Below are 18007 nucleotides of genomic sequence, written 5' to 3' on the forward strand. Positions count from 1 at the left end.
ACGACAGTCCGGTACTTCCAGCGACGTGAGAGATGCATTCCACCGCCAGGAATTTCGTCCGGCAGCAGATGTTGAGGAAGGGTGGTCAACTTTCTTCCGACAAGAAGGTGCGCCGGTGACAGTGGCTCAGGCTCTTGAGCATCATCATATATGAAAGTCAAAGGGCGTGAGTTGATCACCGTCTCCATCTCATAAAGAACGGTGGTCAGTTGTTCGAAACTCAAGCTGCTCCGACCTAACACCTTTCGCAACGCTATTTTCACAGATCACACCATCTACTTCCAGAATCCGCCCCAGAAAGCTGCCCGTTATACAATAAACTTCCATCTGATCTGGTTTCCAGCGAAGTATGACTGCAATTCCTCGAGTTGCAAGAGCGCGAACATGGCCTTTAGATCCCATGCTGCATGTTTGAATGTGAGCGCGTTGTCCGAATACACCGTCGAGGAGGTTCCACGGCGTGCTACAAAGCGTTTAAAGGCCAAGAGGAAGGCTGTAGCCGAGAGGTCGCTGACGAGCTCAAGGTGGACGGCACGTGTCACAGCACAGGTCAAAATAGCGATGTAGCATCTTTTGTTGTCGCGTGACTGTTGACGATGAAGGGCCCTGCAAAATCGATGCCCACGATGCCGAACGTGTTTCCTTTTGATATTCTGTCAGCTGGAAGTGATGCTACTGGTTGCGTAGGTGGAGGGCAACTTTCTGACAGACGAGGCACTGCTTTATAACTTTCTTTACGGCCTGACGTCCTCTGATAATTCAACACGATTCTCGCAGCTGTGCTAGAGTCTCGCGTACGCCCGTGTGCAGCATTCTCAAGTGTTACTTCCGTATGAGCAGTCACGTGAGGGGTGATTGCAAGGGAGAACGATGGGATGCTAAGTCTCTTCGTTGTTATCACTGAATTGCAAGCGTGCACCAACTGGCATGAGGCTCTCTTTGTCGAAGTACGGGTTAAAAGGTAAAACAAAGGAACTCTTGTGCAGAGGTCTTCGATTATTCAGGTTTGAAAGGTCATCGCTGGACGCATCTCTCAAAGTTTTATCCAACCAGTATCATTCGACGCGGATCACTTCTTCAGCTCCTAATGGGACGATTGTCTTTCCTTCTTTGTTGTGGCAGTTGTCGACAAAGTGTCGGACCTACGCGGTTACTCGCACGACTCTGCTGAATGAACTATAATTCTCAACATTGATAATTGCCATGGATGACTAGGATACTGTGGGCATCACCGTCACCTTTCGCTCTTTCATTTGGCACTCCCCAACGTTCGAGCTCGGCTCCTTATTGTTGGCCAATGCGTGTCCTCCTCCTGAAGCCAATGGGGTCCTCTCCAACACAACTCGCTTTCCCGCAGGGCTGATGGGAGAATGCCTCGGGTAATTAGGTCAGCGGGGCTGTCTGAACTTAGGCAGTGTTTGCAATCCTTTAGATCTGTCAGAGCTTGTAATCCTGAGACTCGATTTGCTACGAAAGGCTTCCATCTGGCAGCGTTTCCCTTGATCCAGTACATAGCTACGGAAGAGTCAGTTCAGAGGGTAGTAGCAACGTTCTTCAGATCCAAGGTCTTGGTTACGTAATGGCATAGCGGCACGCCAACAAGGGCTCCCATCAGCTCCAATCGGGGTTGCGAGAGGCATTCCAAAGGGGTCAGTCTTGATTTGGCCATGACCAAGCTTACATTTATTAGTCCGAACGGAGACTTGGTCACGATATATGCGACAACACCAGAGGACTTCGGGCTTGCGTCACAGAAAATGTGTGCCACTTTCTCCGTATCATCACTTCTTTGGCCTGCCGCTATCTGTCTTGGAACGGATACTCCAATGCATGAAAGCTCCTTACACCAGCAGTCGCACTCAGGCTGCAATGTTTCAGGCAAAGGATCGTCCCAACCAATTTCCAACTCTCACAACTTCTGGGACACTAACTTTACGCATAAATTTGTGGCAGCAATAAATCCAAAAGGGTCGAAAACTCTTGCCGAGGCCTGCAGCACAAATCTCTTGTTGTCGGCGCTTGCGGAGAGGAGGTCGATGAGTGAAGTTAGGTTGTATTCTAAGTGGTCAGTCTGAGCATTCCAACCAACTCCCAATACCTTTGTAGCTGCAGCATATCCATCATCAGCGTTCGTTCGTTCCGCATTGCCATTCTCCATGAAGTTTACGAGATCACGTTCGTTCAATATCCACTTGTGTAGCCGCATCCCTGCTGGACACAATATAAATTTTTATTCCTGGCACAAGACTTTACCCTTGTCAAGGCTGTCAACCCCAGTTACAAGGTCGTCCATGTAAAAAATTACCGACGATTACGTTACTTCCTAATGCGAAATTTAAGCGCAGGAAATAAGCTGTTTCACCTTTTCGATAGATTGAGGCAAAGAAATCGAGCAACACATGTATGCGCTATCACAGAATTTTTTTTTTAATTTTTCACACGTATTCCTTTAACAAAGACTCCACTAACAGTTCTTGACAGTGATGAAGGAAGCTTTGTGGTCGGAGAAATAGACTGATATATGTTCGACTTGGTACACCAATGCTTGATTCTGAAAGACGTTCTCGGCGGCGGCGATGAGCTTCTGCTTCAGCCTCGCTTACTGCTGGTTGCTCTCGACGGCGGCGATGAGCCTCCGCTTCGGCGGCGCGAACTGCAGAGTCTTCTCGGCGTCGGCGATGAGCTTCTGCTTCAGCCTCGCTTACTGCTGGTTTCTCTCGACGGCGGCGATGAGCCTCCGCTTCGGCGGCGCGAACGGCAGGGTCTTCTCGGCGGCGGCGCTTAGCCTCTGCTTCGGCGACGCGTACTCCTGGATCATCTCGATGGCGGCGACGGTAAGCTTCTGCTTCGGCGGCACGCACCTCTGGATTCTGACGGCGAGGGCGCTGGGCCTCTGCTCTGGCAGCTCGTTTAGAAGCAGTAGCAGCAGCAGCAGCAGACGGAGGACTTCCATCGGTCGTCTCGCTCATGGCTCAGAAAGAACTGGCAGATAATTTCGCAGTGGCGAACGGCAGCGGCAATTTCGGCTGGGGCGGTGCACATATACAGATCCGCCGCCAACGATCTGGCTCTCTGATTGCCACCGCACAGGGCGAACGGCAGCGGCAATTTCGGCTCGGGCGGTGCACATATACAGATCCGCCCCCACCGATCTGGCTCGCTGATTGCCACCGCACAGGGGTTGCATTGGAGGAGGAGCGAAGAAAGGAATTAAGTTCGAGCCGGCGCTTTGACAACCGGAGACTCGCAGGAAGGGGGGGGAGGGGGGCGGCGTGTACACTCAGCGGCAAACGATGGGGGCAGAAGCGCGCGCAGCAAGCGGACAACACGATAAAGGGAGGAGGGAAGAGATAGCAGCGACTGACTGATGCCGCTGACGCCGATAGTGAGTCAACCCCAGCTGCGGAGTTGGTTTCAGGGACAACGCCGCCGATGCCGACACAAACAATATGATACCCTCGCTTCCGCAGCGCTAAGAACCAGGTCTAACCGTGGGAAGGTGGTCACGTATTCGTCGACGTGCCGGGGCCTACATGAAATAACCGGCGCGTCGGCAACTGAAGAGCACCCTATCCGCCACACAAGAACAGGGGGGGGGGGACCCTTTCCTCCTCTTTCTGCATGGCGGCGACGGTGTTCTATGCAGTCACGTTATCTTGACTCTCTAGCGGCGTCAGCGGCATCCAGCGGTATCAGTCGGTCGCTGCTAGCGCTGGGGGGATGAAAGGGGGGCGGAGCTGGTTACGAGGCCGACGACAACGCCGACGACGACGCGAAACCCAGGAACGGACGCCAAAGAGCTGCGCTCTAAAATGCTTGCGCTGGATACCGCAGTCTCAGCATAATGTTCCGGCAGGCCTTCAAGATGATGTTGCAACGTTGCAGCCAAGAGAAATGGGCTCGACGTGACACCGAACGGCACTCGAGTAGTTCAACAGGTCACCTCAGCTGGAAGTTCTTCCCCTTTCTTTGGGGTCATAGCGTACCAAAGGAACTACACAGCGTTCCAATCTCCCTCTGATAGGGAGATTTGGAGAAAGGCCTTTTCAATATCCGCAACGATGGCAATGTTGTAAGTGCGGAAATTGATCAGCAGATCAATGAGCTCTGGGTGTAGGTTAGGGCCACTTTCCAAAACATTGTTCAGTGAGAGGCAATTTTTGGCACTTAATGATGCATCGAATACTACCCTCAGTGTCGTCGCCTGGCTTTCGTGATGAACAATTGCTTCATGTGGCATATAGTACGCCGGACCTTCCGACGTGTCGTAATTCTTGCTGGCTGGCTCTGCATAGCCCTTTTCTATGTAATCTCTTATGGAGGCGTCGTACTCCCTAATAAACGAATCTCCTTTCACGAGGCGCATTGTATGTGCTCTAAGACGCCTTGCTGCGCACTCGTAGTTGTCGCTAAGCTCGTCAACCATCGAATTCCAAGGGAACGACAACTTATAGCTGCCATTCTAAAAGTTAATGGTTTCTTTATAGTGCTGAAGAAAGGCGTCCTGGTGACGAACTGGCTCATGTTCCTGGATACCGATGTGCTCGAGCTCCCAGAAAGACTTTATCTGGGCTGACATTTCCTTGTCAATTTGTTAACTCCCTTCTATACGCATCACGCCAGCAGCCGAGAAGCAGACTCCTGTTGACTTCATTGTGCCGGCCTGGCCCTGGACTGTCCATCTGAATACAGTCTCCACTGCCATCAATTTGGAGCTGAGATGTACGCTTAGTGGATCCCGCGATGATTTCCCAGTAATGACGAGCGCCTATCAAAAGGTCAATATTTTCGATGCGTGGTGAGCAAGACTCCAGCAGCAATGGATCGTACGATTCCTCCAAGCGCCACAAAACGGTAATCGCGATTAAATACATTAGGAGTCCTAAATAAAGGATGGCTTACTAAATGAACTTAAAAATGACAGCGCTGTGCTGCTCCTTATTGAACCGAGTTTTAACTATACGCTGCCGAGAAATGTTGCGGTGAGGCAGCTCACGGAACCAATGGGCACGTATTCTGCAACGATCAATTTCGGCTATAGTGTCGCTTCTGCGATGATATCGCCGTTAGGCCCGCGCTTATTGAGTGGTTGAGCATAATCGGATAAGCTGATTCGCTTGTTGAGGCCTACGCCACGCGAGAGGTGTCGCCGAAGCGATAGTCGCAGAATATGTCCCCTGCAGTTGTATTGCCAACCCAGCACCTTGGCAGCTACCATGCACTTCCGAACAGCGGCTTGATGGTCATAGGCAGCATAGCTATAGAGGATGCAGGAAATAGGACTAGATGAAAAGCATTGCCATTTGCGAGTTCCTAATGAAAGGATTCGTTTTTTGCCTGATACTTCCTCTCCCTTCGGCTCGTGCCTGGTATTTGCGCGCAGTTGCACGGCAGGAACGCTGGTGATAGCTTGCCGTGCTCACAAAGGTCATGAGGGCAGCAGAAGGCCCAACACTGACATGTCCCCGCAGGACACCCAATTGAGCAGACCGTGAAGGTGGGACCACTTCGCTTCGCACTTTTCTTCAACAAAGTCTAATGTGCATCTGTCACATCTCCAGAGACCTCTTAACCCAACAAACACTGGTCGACCATTCGCCACGGCAATTGTAAGAGTTCTAGCTCAGGGGAAGGGCGGATGAAAACGTCTCTATTACCCTTTTACTTGCAATTGCAATAAAGCGCTTGCATATTCGGGCTTACCGGCATGCGCCATGTTGTTACGGGTCCTGCGCTGATGGTTTTGCCGCGGGCGGGGCTGCACGGGGCCGAGGTTCTTGCGTGGTTTTGCCGGGCGGGGGGGGGGGGGGGTGGAGGCGGTTGTCGACAGCTCGTCTAGGCCCCGGAAGACTGGCCTTGACGACGGAGGTGATGGTCTCCATGCTCCCGCGTGCCGGCTTTGACGTGTTCCTGCGGCACGGGAGCAGCAGCAGCAGCTGGTCGCAGTGGTCCACACCTGGCTGATTTTACGTCGCTGTGGGCGCGTTTTTGTGGGCGCGTTCGGCGCCGCGCGTGTCGAGGACTGCGCGTGCGAGCGCGCAACTTCGACGTCTCTCGTTCCAGCACGTGGCTCCTACCCACTACGGGGACTGGTCAGGAATTAGATGGATTATTCAAATATACGATACATGATAAATTTCTTAATATCTTATTAAAGTAATCAGACGTTGTCCATAAGGGGGAAAAGAAGCATCCAGTGAGCGATCCGAGGCAAATGCATCCGTAGAACACCAGCAACAGAAGCGGAACTTCAGGTGACATAGTCGCGGTGGTGCGGCCGTGTCCACTGCTGGTGAATGAAGCCGACATCCCTTTTAAAGGTGTCGGTCGGGTGAGTTGAGTTGAGTGGTTGTAGGCTACTGGTGGGATTAGCCTTGCAGTTGTTGCTGGCAATTGCTCCACCGTAGTGGCACTTAAGGGGACAGGGTAGGTCCTATTCTAGCCATGCATTTTAGGCTATGTTCCTGACCCTTTTTCTCGTGATCTGCTGGGGTTAGAACATTATTCTTGGTGGCATTGTAATCAGCAATGTTAGGTAGTGAAATTGAACCAGGGTTATTTCTTTTTGAAGATTAGATTTTTTTTCATTTTTTTTACTGGGCCCACCAAATTTTAAAGCCGAAATCTGCAGTAAACAGCCTGTAAACGAAAATCCCCTTCAAGAATATTTATAATCCTGGTTCAGTAGATTTTCTGTAATGTTTGCTCAATACCTGTAAAATGTTATCGCCCCAGCGGTTGTAGTGTCTGAAAGAAAGGGTCAAATGCAGCAAAATTTGGTGTTTTGAGATAATTGGCTTTGAAGTGGAAGAAAGAGCTTTATTGCAATATAGAACTATAGAAACAAATTCTGGCGCATTTTTTCAATAGCCACCAGCCTGGTAGTCCCCTCCATCGTCAACACTTTCTGTGCTAGCTGCATTGTTTTCCGGACCTCCTTAGTTACCAGTCGTGTAGCCCTCTCTGCAAAGTACAGTCGCTGCCGGTCAACTTCGCGCAACCACTGGACTGTGAACCGTCCTGGAGAAACTCCGAATGACCTCAAAATGTTGGCTCGAGCAATGCTGCGGTCATTAAAAGTTAGCACAGCATCCATTGTCGCTATTTTCACCCTCTTGAGGCCAAGAAAGACATTCTTCGGAGCGTGCTCCCATACAACCTTGTTGAACGCCTCATTCGCGTTCCGAGTTTTTCCATGGTGACATTTCTGCAGAAGCTCAGGCTTTGAGAGCTGCTGAAACACCGGCGTTCTGCTTTGAGCGTTCCGCCGAGCGCAAAAGCTTCGGTGCAGACGCTCACGTGGTTGCTGCGGCGCCCACTCCTGGATTGTGTTGCGGAGAATTGGCGTCATTGGAGGTTGACTCATGCCGGTTTCCGTGGAAGAGACGTTTTTAAAAGCACGTCTTTGGCTTCGTCATTGCATTACCGCTAAATAACCCGCACGCAGGAAACAAGTGGCATAATTCTCACTCACAACGAATAAGCGTAGAATGAAGAGATTTTCTCGATGTTTGTCTGATATCTAACCTTCATGAACTAGTAACCAGCCCAACACGCATCATAGACGACTCCAGCAACATTTTCGACTTAATACTGAACATGCCTTGCGATAGCTTATCATCCTTTACGTAATTAGAGCCCATTTGCTACCTCAAACTTATTCAAGCAGATTTTGCCTTCCATGCCGACTGCCATGAAATACGAAAAAAAACAATCACTTTGCGTGACAAAGGTAATGACTACGCCATTAATAACGAACTGAGCAACTTTTCTTCCAATCTTCAATGGCAGTTTTAGCCAGAGATCGGTTAGCGACAACTGCTTGATATTTAAGAGTAAAATACAGGACCTTCCATAAAGATTTATCCCCAGAATAAAATTTGCTGAAAATCGTTCTATTCCTCGGTTTTCGAAGGGACTAAAACAATACTCGACAATAAAGAGAGGTGGCTTTATTGCGCTGCTACGATAAAAGGAAACCTCGAGCCGAAGGAAAAATACTACTCAGTCAAAAAAGAATACTTGAGTACGATCACCGATGCAAAATAATCTTTAATAGCGACCTGGGGCGCGTGGTATGCGATAACGCCAAGATATATTGGCGCATCATCAACCTTGCACCAACATCCGCAACCGCTTTGGCTAACGCATCGGATCAACCAGTCTCCAACAGAGAATGCGCTGACATGATCAATATCGCAATTTGTACAGTTCTGACAAGGGAAAGCAACCCGCCTTAATGGATACCACTTACTAAAAATACGTCACCGATCATTCATTATAAATATGAGCAGCAGCCTGTTTTATGTCTGCTGCAGGATGAAGGCCTCTCCCTGCGATCTCCAACTACCTCTGTCCTGCGCCAATCGATACCAACTAACGCCCACGAATTTCCTAATTTCATCGCTCCACCTAGTCTTCTGTCGTCCTCGATTGCGTTTCCCTTCTCTTGGTAGCCATTCTGTAACCCTAATGGTCAAACGGTTATCTAACCGAGAACGGTTACCTAAACTGAACCTGAGCATTCCAGCCGCCCTCTTTCTGTTTCTTAACGTTTTCCTTAGCAATCTTCGTTCCATCGCTCTTTGCACGGGCCTCAACTTGTTCTCAAACTTCTTTTTCAGTCTCCAAGTACCTGCTGCATATGTCAGCACGGGCAAAATGTGCGGATTGTCCACATTCCTTTTCAATGATAATGGTAAGCTTCCAGTCAGGAGCTGGCAATGTCGGCCGTATGCGATCGATCCTATTTTTATTCTGTGGATTTCCTTCTCATGATTAAGGTTCCCTGTGATTAATTGACCTAGGTAAACGTACTCTTCCCAGACTCTAGAGGCCGATTGGCGATCCTGAACTCTTGTTCCATTGCTCGGCTATTTATCATTATCGTTGTCTTCTGCATATTAATCATCAATCCCACTCTTACACCATCTCAGTTAAAGAGACACTAAAGGTTAAATTTAAGTCAACGTGGACTGTTGAAATACCATCCCAGAAACGTCTAAACGCTTGTTTCATGCGAAGAAGAGACTTATTTGAATAGAAATTACGTTCGGAGGCGTCCGCGTACCTCTAGCGCAGTTCAAATCGTCCGCCCTTCGATCAAAGAGTGGTAACGTGGTAGACTCATAATGACGTTGCACCGTTAGTGAGTGGAACGGTGCTCGCAGACGGCGCTACGGCTTTTCTTCGCAAAACGCAAACGCGCGGCCAGAAACAGAGCCAAGACTGAGCCGACAGCAGCTTCAAAACGGAACTATGGTGGCTAGCGGAATGGAAAGCGCGCGACTATAAGCTGGTTGTTTATTTTATGACGCCAACTTTGACGCTCGTTGCAATGAACGACCCGGACAACGACACATTGGCTCGCGATGCTGGGTTCGACTTGAGGGAATTAAGCACTGATGAACGTGACCTGCTGCTGAGGGCTTGCGCTGCCGGCATCGTTGCGCACTACTATGGCGGCAACTGTATGTCATGGCTGTACATATTCGCACATTTGTAAGTTTTGCTTCGTGAAAACCAAATGCCGCACTCACCACCCTGTTTTCCACCTGCAGTTGTTCTAACACTTCGGAGGATGCAGACAAGACCCACGGAACAGCGCTACGGGAGAGCATTGGTTTGAAAGGCACTCCACACGACTTCAGTAAGTCGGCGTTGAACTCGTAATCCTCTGGACGAAAGTGCAGCGCGCACGCAACGCGATTTTTCGGCTCTTTGCCAACGCGCTGCGGCAGAGGTACGGCACTTCATCGCTTTGATGAGAGAGGTTCACTCGTTGGCACACAGTGATAAGTAACGTTGGATTCGCCGCTGCAACTCCCCTTGGCCAAGTTACGCGGACCGTTCGCCCATCCCTCGACATCACATGGACGTGGCATTCTCGCTGTTTGTTCCAAATGAAAGTTTCGCGAGCCAGCAGAACCTGCGCAGCACGACGCGATAACGAAACAACTGAAACACCAAAGCGCGTGCAGCGCAGAGTCGAGCGCGCAGAGTCGAGCGCGCAGAGTCGAGCGCGCAGAGTCTAGCGAAAACAAAACCTTCCGAGCACCCATACTATTGAAGGTTAACGTCAAAATGTTAGTTTTTCTTAGAATCGAAGTAGACAAGTAGCATGTTCTTCCCTCTTAGAACCTAATGAAATGATATTTTTAATATGAGTGGTTGAGTACTAGTGACAAATTATGATGAGAAGTGCCTTCGTCATCGGGCTAGTAGCGGAATGTCACTGGGGGATCTCACTTAGTGTCATGCATTTACCTCAATTTCTAGGTTACTAAAGCTCTGTTCGTGATTATATTGACGCCTTCGACGTTCTAGAGCATTGCTTTATCACTTCATAGTACCCTTTAGTGTCCCTTTAAGGACCTCAATAATTTGCTGTAACTTGTCTGCATTGTCGCTAAATAGAACTATGGCATCGGCAAACCGAAGGTTACTGAGATATTCGCCGTCGATCTTTACTCCTAAGCCTTCCCAGTTTAATAGCCTGAATATTTCTTCCAAGCAAGCAATGATTAGCACTGGCGAGACTCTGTCTCCCTATCTGACCCTTTTTTTAAGGGGATCTTCTTACATTTCTTCTGTAGAATTAAGGTAGCTGTAGAACCACAGTATATATTTTCCAAGGTATTTAGGTAGGCGTTCTGTACTCCTTGAATACGAAATGCCGCTATGACTCTTAGTATCTCTACTGAATCAAATACCTTTTCGTAATCTATGAGAGCCATATAGAGAGGCTTATTATGCTCTGCGGATTTCTCGATAACCTGATTAATTACATGGATGAATCGAAGAGTATGCCTTCCTGAAGCCAGCCGGTTCCCTTGGTTGACTTAAGTCCCGTGTTGCCCTTGTTCTATTGGATGTTATTTTGGCAAATATTTATATAAAACTGCGAGTAAGCTAACGGGTCTATAATTTTTCTATTATTTAACGTCACCTTTTCTTCAAGAAGCATCTCGCCGCTAAAGCTGCTTTGTACTTTAATTTGTTCTTTTTACAGCAACTTTCCACAGGCGCCTCATTCCTAAAGACTGGCAAACGGGGAAGGTCGTTGCGCTTTACAACTCAGGTGACAAAAATTCAACTGTTATCTACCGTACCATATCTTTAACTAGGGTCCCTTTCAATGTTATGGAACATGTTATATACTCTCACACTATGGACTTCTTAAACCCAAAAAATTTCTTCCATCCGCCCCAGCACGGGTTTCGCAAGAGGTATTCATGCGAAACACAACTAGCCACGTTGTTTGCTTGCTGACTTTGACACTAACGTTCACCTTGACGCTATTTTGCTGGACTACGATACGGCATTTGATGAAGTTCCACATCAACGTTCAATAAACAACCCTCTCGGTTAAACCTATACTCTAACGTACTACAGTGAATCAAAGCCTTCTTAAGAAGCCGCTCTCAAACAGTCATCATAAATAACCAGTCCTCCAATCCTCTTCCTTTAACATCAGGTGTCCCACAACGATCCGCTCTCGTCCCACTTTTGCTTCTTATATTTATTAACGATCTCCCATTGCACGCATCTTGCCAAATCAGAATGTTTGCTGACGACTGCGTTATATACTGCCGAGTAATAAACACTGCGTATCAAGAAGCCCTCCAACCGGATATTAGCCACATCCCACACTGGTGAGAAGACCGACTGAAGATGCTTAATCCTAGCAAGTTCAAGTTTCTTGCATTACCCGTCGACACAAGTTTCATGCCTTTCTATACAATATCGCAAACGGCATCGTACAATCCGTATCGTCTTTCAAATTGTTAGGCATAAAAGTATGAAATGATATAACGCAGAATTAACACATAAACAACGCGATATCATCAGCTAGCAATACACTGCCATTTCGTAAACTCATCTTCACCTCGCCCCAAATCCCTTACACTTGCTTGCTTACAAGGCACTCATTCAACCTAAACTAGAAAATGCACTCGCCATATGGAACCAGCATCGTGTTAGCCTCATAAACGACCTAGAAGCAGACAAAAATCGTGCTACAAGCTTCATACATTCTTCTTATTCGTATGACGTCAGTGTTTCAGCTCTGAAAACTAAATCTGCCTTAACGCCTCTCTCAGTTTGCCCTCACATAGCCACCCTAATACTTTGCCACAAGTTCTATTGCTTATCACTTAATCATGCACCTTACACCATGCCAGTATCGTACACTTCAGACCGCACCAACCACAACTGTCAAGTTTTTCGTCCGCGTGCTTGAATTGTTACTTTTTCAGCTTCCTTGTTCCCACGTGCAGCTAAAGATTGGAACGGCCATGCCCAACATGTCATAGAGATCGCCTGTGCATCATAATTCGCTGAAAATTTCGATAACGTATTTTGTATATAAACACATGTGGCATTATTAATGTTTTTTTTTAGCTGATTGCACCTCATATGTAATAAGCCCTCGGGGGGTCTTCACGGAAAGAAAATGGAATGAAATGAAATGCATCTTAACGTGTGTATCGTCTATAACACAAGCATTTCTCACCGTCGTTTCGCTCGTTGCCGTGATTTCCTCCCACGTTTGGTACGTTGTACTGGCCACGATCCGGCCCGAGGCCGGATGCGGGCCAGCATCCACGACCTGAAGGAGCTGGCCGGGTGTCTCCGGCCCGTGCCTGAATGCCACCCCCCAGTGACGGTAGGCCTCCGCCTGGTGTTGGATTGGGCTGGTAAGCCACCCCAAAAGGGTGGCCGCTGAGGCCACCACGGACCCTTGTAGCCTAGACGTCACTATGTAGACGTCCGTGAGTTGGCCCGCTGCGGCAGGAGCAACAGTAAATTTAATGTGTTGTCTCAAATCTAGACTTACTCTTTCGAAAGCGTCACTGGCTACCCGGTCTCGCCCTGAAGCACTTTTTCAAATAATAAACGTTAACTACAAGTTACTTCAAACAATAAAATCTAGTTTTTGAGCACACACTTTCCTGACACAAAGTCATTGCATCCGAACGTGCATTATCAGGTTCGGAGATGAATAGGCGGAACATTTTGTAACTTATTGCGCTGGCATTGCTAACAGCATTAACATAAATATAAGACACACTCCTAATTTTATTCTAGCCAAGATTTCACTGAAGAATAACAAACACTGCTGGTAACTACTGAAAGCGTTCTAACTGTCCATCTACAGTCGCAGGCGTTATCAGTATTCGCTGTCGTCTTTTTAGCTACTTATCCACAATGCACGCGTACGTTCGAGAGAACTTGTATATATCGCACAGAACAACTTGTCAAATAGCAGCGTTTTCTTGCTCAAAATAAGCAAGCAGACATAAAGTGAAATATAGAATCTGCTGTTTTGTTGTGTTCACGCAGTTAGACGTGTGGAAGCTTTCTAAACATATTAAACCTGAATAAAAAACTATATCTATATACCTGTCACTTTGCGAGCTCACAAACTCACCAAAGATAGTTTCCACATTCTTTAAACAATTTAAAGTCTTAGAGCCACAGCTTCCGCAGTCATTAAATACCTACTCCGTCCAACTCGACGTCACCAGCATATGAGTTCTCTCGGTAAGTGGCAGTAACCCCATAACCTGTCGAAGCGTTGCGTACGTCGATCTTGCTTTCATAGGAGCAACCATGTCATGCAGTCCTTTCAGGTGATTGCCACTTCTATCTCAGTGACGTAGGCAATCAGCATCTGCGATGTCTTCACGCAACACCTGACCTTTCAGGTGGCCAGCCCTCTGTGATCCCAAATTCCACTGCGCTCTGGCATCTACGACAACCTGCGGAAAACCATTACTACACGCTACGGGATCCTTCTGCCTGCATGCACTTGTCTCATAGATCGTAGTTCGAGACGCTCGTACGACTCGCCTCCTGCAATGCACCCTGGTTCAACGGCAGCTTTCGCGCCTGTACCACAGCTGCTGGCTTATTCATCGCACAATGACGCTAAAATCCCGTCAACCACCACCCCAGCGCCTTGTCGGTGTGACACAGCGCGAGTGACAATGCCCGGCGACGGCGTAGTCCAGCTGCTTAACTACATTGGTTTTATACTTCTAAGCCAAGTGGCCTTTTTGTCCGACATTTGTAACAAGTAATGTTAATGAATGGGCAACTTACAGGCTCATGATGTCCCGCACAGCGATTACACGACGCGTTTGTCCCATGCGACGCCGTTATTTCAGACTTCGCGAATGTGTTGCTCCTGACGTTCTTGCCAACGCTTGTTGACACCGTCCTGTTGCCGGTCTTTGTCAGCGAAGGTGGGAGACGCCCGCGGCGAGAACTTCCATTCTCATCCTGACCATTTGCTAACCCCCGTATTCAGAAATGCAACTTAAGTTGAATCCCATGCTTGACTTGATCCGAGTGACACCTATCGGCAATGCGCCTAAGGAAACGCAGTGAGCGTCTTTGGGCACGTTAACGCTAGGCGTCATCAGTCAAGTCAAGCATGTGCTTCGACTTAAGTTGCATTTCTGCACACGGGGGTGTCTTTCGACACACCTTCCATAGCCATGGCGTTGATGCAGTTGCGTTCCTAGGTCAGTTCTGCATCAGGCGTGGCTAATGGCAGCGTCAGACGTCAGTCGCCAGCGTATAGCATCTGTTCGAAGACTGGCGACTAGCCGGTCCCGCAGAGCTTCCTCTAGAAACGCACCGAACGCGCACGTTCCTGCCAATTTCTTGAGACGCACGATAAGTCCATGACGCTTTCATGCTTCTCTCGTTTTCGTCGCTGGAAGCGATACCTTTTCTTCACCACAGTACTTCGGGGAATATACTGCTTTTTCAGTACGCCAACGCTGTCCTCGAATGTCACCTTGGTGGACGTCTTTGGAAGAAGCGAGCTCCTGAGCGTTCCGTAAACTTTTTCGCCGATTGCAGTCAAGGACACCAATAATTTCTCCTGTAATGTCTTTGGCAGCGATGAAGCACTGCAGTAGATCGAGGAAGTCTTCGATGCCCCCAGTGTCGGTGTCAAACTCCGGCAACTTGCCAGGTGTAGCACTCGAAGTACACATCTTCAATACATATTGCAGCATCCCATCCGCGTTGCAGTTTGTTGCGACAAACGCCGAGACGTACTTGTGTAACGTCCTCATTCAGTCTGGCCTACAGGCCGCGTCGCAGCAACCAAGAAAACTCTCGCCTCACATCGCACATGCGCAGAACAAACAATCAAGACCACCAATCACTGTCGTGGCGCAATCTCGCGCCGCGTTCGATGCAGCGCTCCAGCGCGTTCGAAGAAACACTGCCACCCGTTCGATGAAACGCTACCGTGCGTTCGGCGTAACACAGCAGGCCTATGTTGCGGAAAATCTGACCATCGGCCGCTTCGCGCGTCTTAAGACCGCGGAGGCGGGGACTGCTCGTAACGGCACGGGGACGCCACAGACACAATTTCTGAGGTGCATTAAATTCTTGCTATGTCCAATCCGCAGCGTCCGAGTTCTCTCGGTGAGCAGAAGCGAGCCGATGGCCTTTCGAAGCGCTGCGTTCGTCGCTCATGCGGATACCTAGGTGCCGCCTGCAGAGCTTTTATAGGAGCAACCATCTCATGCAGTTATTTTAGCCGGATAGCCGCTCTTACGTGAGCAACGTATACAAACAGCAGCTGCGCTGGTTTCACGTAAGACCCGCTTCCAGCTGGCCGGTTCTCTGTGCTCGAAATTCCACTACGCACTGGCAACTAAGACACCTGTGGAAGGCCATGAATGTACGCTATGGAATCCCTCGGGTTGCCCGGAGTGAGTGAGTGAGTGAGTGAGTGAGTGAGTGAGTGAGTGAGTGAGTGAGTGAGTGAGTGAGTGAGTGAGTGAGTGAGTGAGTGAGTGAGTGAGACAGTGAGTGAGTGAGTGAGTGAGTGAGTGAGTGAGTGAGTGAGTGAGTGAGTGAGTGAGACAGTGAGTGAGTGAGTGAGTGAGTGAGTGGGTGAGTGAGTGAGTGAGTGAGTGAGTGAGTGAGTGAGTGAGTGAGTGAGTGAGTGAGTGAGTGAGTGAGTGAGATATTTAATCCACGTGAACGTCGAACGGACAAGTGTACAAAAAACTCAAAAACTCAATTGCTCAAAATCAGCAAGCAGACAAACTGAAATATAGAATCGGCTGTTTTGTTGTGTTCACGCAGTTAGACGTGTGGAAGCCTTCTAAACATATTAAACCTGAATCAAAAACTTTATAGCTATATACCTGTCACTTGGCGAGTTCACAAACTCACCAAAGATAGTTTCCACATTCTTTAAACGATTTATAGTCTTAACCATAGCCACAGCTTCCACAGTCATTAAATACATACTCCGTCCAACTCGACGTCACCAGCATATGAGTTCTCTCGGTAAAAGGCAGCAAGCCGATAACCTTTCGAAGCGTTGAGTTCGTCGATCTTGCGGTTGCTTGCCTGCAGAACTTTTATAGGACCAACCATGTCATGTAGTCCTTTCAGGAGAAAGTCACTTTTACCTCAGCAACGTAGGCAATCAGTGTCTGCAGTCTTCACGCAACACCTGACCTTCCACGTGGCCTGCTCTTGGTGATACAATATTCCACTGCAAGCTGGCATCTACGACAACCTGCGGGAGGCCATTACCACGCCCGAAGGGATCCCTCTGCCTGCCTATCGTAGTTCCAGGGGCTCGCAGTACTCGTCTCCTGCTACGCACCCTGTACAACGCTAGCTGACTGATTTATCTCACCGTGACGCTTCAAGGACAACACCGTGACGACCACCTCAGCACCCTGTTCCCCATAGGCAGCGCTCCACATCTACGAGGCGCCTGACTCACAGCCCTACAACACTACTACAAAGAACCATGACGCAAATATAAGCGCCGCGGCAACACCCTGTCGCCGAATGCAAAGTTTATTGCATGTTAGGGATTCACCACAACTTGTCACATCGCCCTCAGCATGCTTCCGTTTGGTACACGGCGGAGACAGAACCCCCGTAAAATGGACAAGGCAGCAGTGACCTTCGCCCTTTTGGTTGAGATAGCAATTATATGGATAATCTAGGCGTACTTTTGCCGTCGCTGTCGCCATCGCTCCGTGTAGACTCCGAGGCCGACAACACCGTCGCAGTTCGAATGAAACGACGCTAGGGGAGCCGACAGCAGTGGCTCTACCTTGAGCGCAAGAGAGAGGAAAGCGGAGAGCCAACGCGCAGTTCCGTCCTGCGAAAAGCTGGACGGGGGGGAGGGATAGCGGTGGCGCTGCGCGTCGCCGCCAACTTACAGTCACTGGAAAAAAATTTTTCCCAGTGACTCTACCGCCAACTGCGCATATCGCGACCGGGCACAAGCGGAACCGACGATCGTGCGGCACAATCCGCGCGCAATTGGGGGCGAGCTCAATCACTGGAAAAGTTAGCGCCACCGTCGGCGTGACCTGGCATGAGGGATCACGTGGACACAGCGGCCGCGTCGGCTGCTTCGGAAGCGAGCTGAAAACGAAAGTTTTAAAGTCCGACTTGCGCCGCGTTTCCGGTTAAGTGGCGAGGCTTTATCGCTTAGGGTGTCTGCTTGACAACATATGAAAGTACTATAATAGGTAGTGGCTGCCTTTGGAGGCGTGCAGCATTAGACTACTGCTCGGTGCCGCAGTGCCGGACGTACGCAACGGAGCCCGGTGTCAGCCTTATTCACACGTAGCCACAGCGCAAGGAGCTGCGTGAAGCTTGGCTGGCGAAACTTATAGCCGGCAGACAGCCATCGGCTTAAACTCATGTATGCAGCAAGCACAGACGCGAGGAACATTTCTGCTACGGCGCCGGGACTGCGCGATGTTCGGTGAGTAGCAGAAAACGCGCACTGAGACGCTCGCCCACAACCGCTGCCCGGCTAATGTCATGACGGTTTGGTCTATGAACTTGTTGATAATATAGATACTGGCAAGTTAACTGGAACGGAAAGGGAGCGGTAAGACGCACATTAAAGAAAGGCATGGCATATGGTCATGTTTGTGTTATGAATTAATGCAGATGGATTACGAAAAACAAGCAGAGGGACATCGCACGCTGA

General features: G+C 49.1%; 1 protein-coding gene across 1 annotated transcript in view; it reads right to left on the bottom strand.

The window, feature by feature from the left end:
• LOC135915668 (uncharacterized) overlaps nt 1–18007 on the bottom strand; it is a 381759-nt gene that overhangs the window by 57953 nt on the left and 305799 nt on the right. Inside the window, exon 9 of the mRNA XM_070521761.1 lies at nt 12515–12786. The gene's annotated coding sequence lies outside the window, so the exon portion shown is untranslated. The remainder of the gene's footprint in view (nt 1–12514; nt 12787–18007) is intronic.

Source organism: Dermacentor albipictus, chromosome 7 (genome assembly GCF_038994185.2).
Source record: "Dermacentor albipictus isolate Rhodes 1998 colony chromosome 7, USDA_Dalb.pri_finalv2, whole genome shotgun sequence".
Classification (NCBI taxonomy): domain Eukaryota; kingdom Metazoa; phylum Arthropoda; class Arachnida; order Ixodida; family Ixodidae; genus Dermacentor; species Dermacentor albipictus.